The sequence below is a fragment of the Grammomys surdaster genome, unplaced genomic scaffold (genome assembly GCF_004785775.1).
Source record: "Grammomys surdaster isolate TR1022 unplaced genomic scaffold, NIH_TR_1.0 125776, whole genome shotgun sequence".
NCBI lineage: Eukaryota > Metazoa > Chordata > Mammalia > Rodentia > Muridae > Grammomys > Grammomys surdaster.
Window position 1 is genome coordinate 772,583 of NW_021620607.1, and position 9,077 is coordinate 781,659.

The 9,077-nt window shown below is 37.2% G+C and overlaps 1 pseudogene; it reads right to left on the reverse strand.

Moving 5' to 3' along the window:
- Positions 1–264: 264 nt before the first annotated feature.
- Positions 265–2,035, reverse strand: LOC114640117 (annotated as a pseudogene).
- Between the last annotated feature and the right edge of the window lie 7,042 nt (positions 2,036–9,077).

Consider the following 9,077-nt stretch of genomic DNA (forward strand, 5'->3'; position numbering starts at 1 on the left):
ATTTGTATCAGTAAAACAATGAGCTTCCCAGGGGCAGTGAACTGTATAGCAGGGGCCTTACACAAAGACTCTTAATGTCTTGGGTATACCACATTTTCAATAAGAAAACTGTTTACTGCTTATCATCATAGAATGAGCAGTTCCAGATTGGCATGGGACAAACATTGTAACCTAAAATTTTGGTTTGCTTTGCTTTGGTTTGTTTTTCTGTTGGTGTTTTGGTTTGATTTTTGTTTTTGTTTTTTTTAGTGGTTATTTTATTTGTTTTTGGCTTTTGGTTATGTTTTTGTTGTTGTTGTTTGTTTGGTTTGCAATGGCTTTGACTTCGAAACAGCTTTTAAGCACAGAGAAACTACGGATAAGTTCTTTTGTCTAGTAGCTACCAAATCAATGGAATTTAAGAATTTTTAATATGTGTTCAGATATATCATTTTTTAAGAAAATGTCCTACAATGCACATTTTATTCCATATCGTTATACAGTGTTTATATTCAGTTATAGTTCTTAAGAGAACTCCTTTTCTGTATTAATTACATATGTAGTGCCTAGATCTTTTATCTTGACACGGGGAACTGTAAAGGGGGGGGACAAGCTTCCCGATGAGTTGTAAGGGGCTGCATGCATGTCCGTTGTCAAGGAATGGGACTCTTACAAGACCAGTTGGCTGTCAAACCCTTGGCTTTATTGGATGCAGGCATGTAAAATCCATAGTGTCTTGCAGTACAAACCAAAACTATAGAAATTAGTGCCAGACATGGGCCTAAATTGTGTAATTTTGAACAAAAGACCTCAACAACCTCAACGGTCCTTCAGTTAAAATTAGCACCAATCTGCAAGCACATAATTGTCTCCGATTATTATCAGTCTTCTTGGTGACCCCATCATTGGCACTCTGGCTGGAAATCCTTCTGTTTCTGTGAGGCTTCTTTACACTGACCAACCAAGCTACAAGTCCAAACTCCAAGAAGTGGAGCCATGTCAACCTGGGAAATGGTATATTTAAATACGTGCCCAGACTCAGGCTGGCTTTTGGTGTGTCTTTCCCCATTCTCTTCCCTAGCTGGCTCTCTGTAGATGTTTCGGTGACAGTGGTAAAAGTATATAAAATGCAATGAAGAGGTGTCATGGTAGACAGGCATTTAAAAATTGAAATAAAACAACTCAAGGGAAACGAGAGAATGTGGCTACAGGTAAGGAGGCTTCCACATGTTGTTTAGCTCTAGTAAAGTCAAGTCCAACACCTGGTGCATACTAAAATTTTCTTCCTTGGCATGAGCAAAAGTGACGTCTACGTCATCAATGCTTTTTTTTCAATTTAGTTTCTGATCTCGGACAACTTGGCCTGAGTCTCAGCCTTCTTCCGCTTGTTAGAAAGAACCTTGAGCTCCTGTTTGCCTTCCTTCTGAGAGTACTTATATGTTGTAGCAATTAACGTATTCAAGGTCTACCAGCTGTTGACCTTGGCCTTCTGAGAGCTCAGCCTGTTCTCTGGCACATTCCTGATCACTATTGATAATGACCACTATCAATAATGACCAACTTACTGGCCACCTCTTCATCCTTGAGGTCAGCGTCTTCAGCAATATGCTTTGCCTCTTTCAGTTGTATTTCCTAGATTTCTATCTTTTCTTCATCCTTTTGGGCTTGGCTTTCAATGATTTTTATACCTCTCTCGCTCTCTTCTGCAGACTTCTCAGGCTCCTCCAGCTCCTGCAGACCTGTTGTCAAATGTTCCAGAATACAATCTCACTGCTCCTCAATGAGCTGGATGTGTCTGTTCAGAGAAGCTACTACATCAGCTTCAGCATTTGCGGCTTTTTTTCTCCTGCAGTTCCAGTTTCTCCTGTGCATCTTTGAGAGCCTTGGAGTATTTGTCCAGTTCATCTTTGGTGCCCATTAGTTTCTTTTGCTGTGACAGCAGTTAATCTTCCAGAGGCTTGCTCTGGTCTTCCGTCACCTTCTTGTCTACCTCTGCCTGTTGGGCTTGATCCAAGTTGTACTCTTTGTGGAGCATCTTTTTCTTGATGGAGTCCATGGTGACAATAGTGAGGGCCCCTTGGGAAGGGGAGGGAGAGGAGATGCTAGTGTGGTGGACTAGACAACTCAGAGTACCCCGATGTATCTTTTATAAGTAATTTTCACGTTTAGAGTGTGGTGTATTTTGAATTTAACATAGTAATTCCCATTCATTACATTTGAAATATAAATACAGTAATATATGAAGATAGATATAGACATAGATATAGAGGATACATATATATATACAGATATGGATGACATAGATACAGTTTTATCATGGAAGCCAAACCAAGTGTGTCAATGTATTTCGGAAGGGTGATATACACATATATGGACTTGTGACAACACACCTACTAGATTCCTGGGTAGATGAATGAGTGAAATTTAAAAATATAGGGCCAGCAAGATGGCTCATCAAGTAAACATTACTTATTATCAAACCTAACAACCTGAGTTCATTCACTAGGACTCACGAGGTAGAAGACGAGAATCAACTCTGATAGGCCGCGTTGTCCACAAAATTTAAAAAAAAATTAATAATGAATATAGAGTTGCTTGGGGATTCTGACAGGTGAGAACAGCCTCCGTGAAAGATGAGATCTTCTCTATTGGTCAAGGATGTCTTTCTTCAACTCGGCATGCAGCTCCAGGAATAATATAAGTGTGGAAGGAAGGGAACAATCACTCAACCAGCCAGATTAGCCTGAAGAACTATACATTTACTGAGGCCACAGTCAAATCTTGCTCAACAAAGTTAGTTCCTTATTAAAAAAGAGAATTAGTCATAAGAGAACAAGCTACCTTTTATATCTCTAGTAAAGATCAATACAACAGAGTTTGGTTTTAAAACAGTAGAATAGAATACTTAGGAAACTTCTCAACTAATTTTGAGACTGAGTGATCATCTCAAGCTACAGTAAAGGAATTAATTGAAGCCATACAACCACGCTACTTTTTAAAGGACTCTGATAAAAGTATAAGACATCTACAAAAGTGCTTATTTTGTTTCTATACTTACAGAATGAAAATGGAAGTGTTCTTCATTCGCTATATTTGACTCTGATTACAAGCATTGACGAGAGACACACTGCTCTATGTTAAAAAAGCTCTCGTACTCAGTGACTATGTGCTGAAATATGCTTTTACACAAACATATATTTTGTGTGCTCATTCTTTCTTGTAATCACATCAATTAATTATGCATTAAGTTTGTGTATCTTAATGACTTATTTAAACTCATTATATAAGTATAATTATATTACAAAAATGTGAAGCACAGGGCAGAAAGAAAAGCTAGGGGGAAATCTTCTGCAAATAGATATTCATGGATAAAATTAGCAACGCAGAGAAAAATTCAGCGAAGATGAGGCTTCTGGCTGGGGTTCTGCCAAATATTTCCAGCAGAGCTCCTTGACTGTTCTTTTTAACACTGTGAAAAGTTGATTTCAAATGTTGATCAGACCTAAAAATAAATAGAAGCAAATACTCTCTCCAAAAATAAAGTGATCTTATTAGAACTTCTGCCTCCCTATGCCACCCTCTCAGAATATTTGGAACATAGCAATCCACAGATGCATGTGCGCTGTGGCACTCCATCCTCCTTGTAGACACCCACAGGCTCTCACCCTTCTCAGTACTAGCACTCACACTAGGCAAGCAGCTGACTTGCCCTAGGAAAGCCAAAAGAGAAAGAATAGCCTCCCAATGTGGTCTTGGTTATTCGTGTCTCTAAACCACAAAAAGGAATGAAGTCTGCATTTCCACACTGCTATCAGTAGGAAACAGCTAAAAAGCCATCATGCACCAGGCACTGTCTAAAATGCAACATATGTAAATCTCATTTAACCTTTAGCAGACATATACAGGGAAAATGCTACTGGGACCTCGCAGATGAGGAGAAGGGGTGGGGAACTGCTGAGGTAGCTTAACTAGAAAATGTCAGGTCAGGTGTCCTTGTGCTGAAGTCAGCTCTCTTGACCATTGCATTACAGAGATAAAGGTGCAGAAGGCTCAAGTCACTTTTCCTGATGCACTTTCATTTGTAATGGAAGCAAAAGCAATCCTCAGAATGACCATAGGTCAGATGGGGGCCATCGAGAAGGGCCAGGTTAAGTGGCAGATGGGAAACAAAAGTCAATGAGGTGCTTATGTTTATTTAGGCTCTTTAATTATTAAAGAACAAAAATATAGTATTTAATGTAGACAAGAGCTCAAACAAGCACCATTGAGCTAGAAATCTTTAATATATACCCAGGAACCTAGTTCGGTGAGAACTGCAAAGCCCTTTGTGTTTCAAACAGAAAAGGCAGACAGTTTCATTTTCAATGAAGTCATGAAGATGATTCATTTTGAGTTTGAGTTCCTCCAAAGCACCAATCTAAAGAGGACTTAACAGCTGAATTATCTCATGGTGAACCTATTAAAGATTCATAGTTCCTGGAGTTTTAATTGGGTGTGATTGATCCCCATTAGAGTATTTGTGGGTAGCAGAGTGGCCTAAGTGGTTCTCCCTCGTTCTGATTAAAGACTGCCCATGTGCATTGAGTATCATCATGCAGACAACACAAAATATTGTTTTCTGAAAACAAGATTGGTGATGACAGATGTCAGACTTTCAGAAGAAGAATATTGAGAGGTCTCATCTCTAAGAAAACAAAACAAAACCAAAAATATCTGTCAGTTTAAATCATTTTTAAAGAACTATTACCTTCTGTTGCTTAACATATAAAGTATTATCAAATAAAATCTATTCTTTCCTGTGTTTGTGTTTATTAGTAAGAACTCCATAACAAAGCTGTAAACACTCCTAATAAAACCAGAATCTTAGTTGTCTTCTAATTAAGTAAAGACTTGGCTTAACCTCCAACATAGAGAAAATAGAAGGGACTAGGCCCAATAATTATGAGGTTATTAAATTTTACCTCTACCAGTTTCTCAGAGTACATTTTGAAAAAAAATATTTTAAATATATTATTTTACATGTACTTATGTTATCGTATGTATGTGAGACAAAAACTAATGAAAGTCATATAATTTCATGACAATGCTATCTCTAAATGGTTTAACAATATTTTCTGAATGTTTTCATGTGTGTGTGTGCGTATACATACATATATTCTACTTTAGTTTTCTTATGAAGATATATTAGTATTTTGGTTTATTTGAATGAGGAATTATACAAGATCAATTTGCAGATGAGTATCTGAATTATTTACTAATGTGTAGATTTTTATCCTTTCTTTGGAAATTTGAGTTATATTAAAGAGAATGTTTGTACTATATAGCTTCCCATAATTTAGATGTTCCTTTTTTCTTGGTTTTATTCCTTGTTTCTTTCATTCTTTATAAAATTATCTCACTATGTGTTTCTTGAATGCCTGATTAAAACTTACTGTGTAGACTAGGTGGACCACTTCTCTGCCTCCTGGATTCTGGGAATAAATTTATACATCATGATACCAGACCATTCCATATCTTGATAAATTCTATTCTTTAGATTACTGACTCTATTTTCTTGCATCTGTGGTGACATTCAATACAGAGGACGGACGACAGTTGCTGTTTCTAGTTTGATTATGCAAGATAAAGAATATTTCTTTCCTTCTACATAAACTTATCTATGTATATCTCCATTAAGGAAATGTGTAATGGGAGTTTATGTATTTATGTTTCTAATTTTAGCTTTCATTGGTTCTTATGGCTGGGATAAATAATTCCATTTTAGATTATAAAACAGTGACATCTCAATAATGTCATTTCTTCACTAGCAATCATTTGAACTTATTTCTGAATCAAGAGAAATACTTATTCCTTAACAATTGTTTGGCTCTCTGAGACACCAAATACATCAGGAATAATAAAAATACTGATTTTCCTCTCCCCTTCTATTTGTCTCTTTCCAAAATAATGAGTTATAAAGGGGAGTAGTACGGCTTTTGTTTTTATATTTGCTGTTCTTACTATTTTGTAGCTTGAGACACTTTGCAGCTATTATCTTCCTGGTGCTTAAATGTTGAAGACCAAGCATTGCAGGCTTTCCCAGTTGACTCCTCAGCTGTTTGGAAGAGGTCCTAAGAGACTATCAGTGCTTCCTGGTGTTCTGGCATGAAATGTTCCTGACTGATTTTGATGTTTCCTCCTCTAGACTGGATGCAAGCATTCTCCAGGGAGTTCTGATTCTTTTAAATAGGAAATGGCACTTGAATTCTACAGGCCAGTGGTAAGGCGTTCAGCTGTTCTCAAAGCACATTAGAAAAGACAGAATAAATCTTTTCAGCAGCCTTATCCAGGCAAGCATAATTTCAGATCAATCAAATGTTTCTTATCTTTCTTTGAATTCATTTGGTATATTTCCTGCTTTGGCAAGCTATTCATCATTTATGTAACATAAACAACTAACTTGTTGAGGTAATGCTAAAAAGCAATACATTTCTGATTCAAAACTCAGACAATTTCCAAAGAACATCTGATTTTTATCTATAGTTTTACAATGCAGTTCTAGAGATGCTTCTTAGAATGCATAAGAATTGACTTCATTATTTTATTCACTTGCCTGTATTTATTTAATTTAGGACTTGGGAAAAATAAATATTGCAAACTCTTTCCTGTTTGCAGATGTTCTCCATTTTCATATCTTTCATGTACTTCCAGAAACCGTGCAGAGCTAAGGGTTAAAAGACAAAGGATACTCAGTATCATAGCTGGACCACAGGTAACAAAAGACAACTTGCTTTCTATTTGTATCACTGTTATTAATGTATATGTTTATATATGTTACAAGCATAATTCAGAAGGTTTTTTTGCATTTTTCTTTTTCTATATCATCTTAGAAATTCTTTAACTTCTTTTCTTGTCTATGGCTTATAAGTGATTCACATGAACCTATGTTCTACTGAACAATATGAAGACTCCTTTTCTGTAGCTATGGCTATAAAGTAGCTTGACTTGGGCTGGCATCTACCTTCAAGAGACCTATGAGGTCTTGATTGTAACTTTACTGTAGGAGGACAGGCAAAGCCACCAAGCTTGAGAGACCAAGATGGTAGAAGAACAAGAACTGTTATTCAAGCAGCCTATTTTGCTTTGCATTTCCTATGTACTTCCTGGATAGATTCTGGGAGGCTAGGAAACACACACAAAGCAAAGAAACTTACCCATTGCCACATAGTAATAAAGCCAATGGACTTGAAAGAACATGCAGTAGCATCTTAAGCATGACCAGAAGAAAATACATTGTCTTTAGCAATGACAGTGACAGCTGCTTTTATAAGACAAATGCATATAAACAGAAGACTAAAGAGAGACATACTTACTAAAGGAGGTTGCCATAGTGTGGGACTGTTCTATGGGTAAGAAGAGGAAATCAAGACAGTCCTACGAAAGAAAAGAGAAGGTCTGGAGACATGGCTCCATATGTAAGAGCACTAGCGTGAGATTCTGAGTTCAAAATTGAGTATCTACCTAAAGGCTGGGCATGGCCATGCATGTCCCTTTACCTTTATCCATGTGTGGGAATGAGATGAGCATGTGGCTGCCAGCTTGATTTATGCTTCAGTTCAAAGAAATAAGATAGAAAGAAACATTTGACGTCTTTTATTGTATGGACGAATAAACTGATGTTCACAACTGGGTATACAGGTGCATGTAAATGCATTCAAAGAACGAGAGAGAGGAGGAAAGAAAGAAAAAAGAAAGAAGAAGAAAGAAAAAGGAAGGAAGGAAGGAAGGAAGGAAGGAAGGAAGGGAGGGAGGGAGGGAGGGAGGGAGGAAGGGAGGGATGATAAAGTAATAGGGAGAGAGGGAGGGAAGGAAGAAGGAAGAAAAATGGGAAAATGGTGAGAGCAAATACAAACCTACATTAAATGAAAAGCTATAAAGTGTTTTTTGAGTTGAAGAAAATAGTAAGAGATACAAGAAAGAATGCAGGGATAGAAAGCACAGAACAATTAACATAAAGAAGAATGTAAAAATAATGATTGCCCATATTTATAATAATGCTCTGTCAAAAATCACACAAAGGACTAAAACATTAATATACTGACGAGAACAAAAAGCCTAGAGGCAGAGAAGTAAACATAAATAATCAAGGATATCAGTACCAGGGCATTGATCTAGCAGAAAAAGGGTAACAAAACCAGAAGATATTAGGCAACCTGAAGTCTTCTTACTCAGTGTTAACCAATAGTGAATCTAAGCTATTTATGATGAGTATCTGCCGGATGTGCTGTTTTTCCACTAAAGTATAAATATTTTCCAAAGTGATGACATGTTGCACATCAAGAAACCTTACCCTATGTCACAGGAATGAAGTCACTTTCAATATTACAGCAGACAAGCATAACTAGGCTTGCGACCAGCGAGCAGAGTGTCTTCTCAATTATCTGCCAATAAAGAAAGCTGCGAAGCCGCTGCTTGCTGCTCAGGTAAGGGCTGACAATGGAGCTGTTAAAATATTCTAATTATATAATTTCCAAGAAAGCAAAGTAAAATACTTAAAGAAATACGGCTGATGTCTCTTAATAATGATCTGCAAATGAAACCCAGAGAAATAACAAATGCTTTTCAATGCAGCTAGTTACACTCCTATCATGTAGGCTCAAGCGTCAGTTGATGGAGCACTCTACAGTTCAGCTGCTTCATCTAGTGCTGTATAAATGCTGTTTGTGTTAGATTTAATTGAGCCAACTACTACCCATAGAAGATGATCTCAGTGTCCTAGAGCTACAAACCCTTTGAATCCCCTGAAAAAGGCAGCCATTGCCAAAGTCGAATGAATTCCTGTACATGCCTTGAACGACAAATCGCTCATCCGACGCTTAACGTGAACCGGGAGTGAGAACAATTAGCATGGTGGATGCTACTTTAAGGGAAAAATGTTTTCTTCACACAGCAGATGCAGGAACATAAGGCCAGCAGTGGGTAACGATGCTAAACTGTCGCTGAATTACACAAGAACAACAGGCTCTCGCAAAATAGCTAGTGTTTTCAAACTTGTGAGATTAGCTATGAGTCCTTTGCCAGCCTCTTTTAAAACTACATGATGTCCATTTACCCTAATT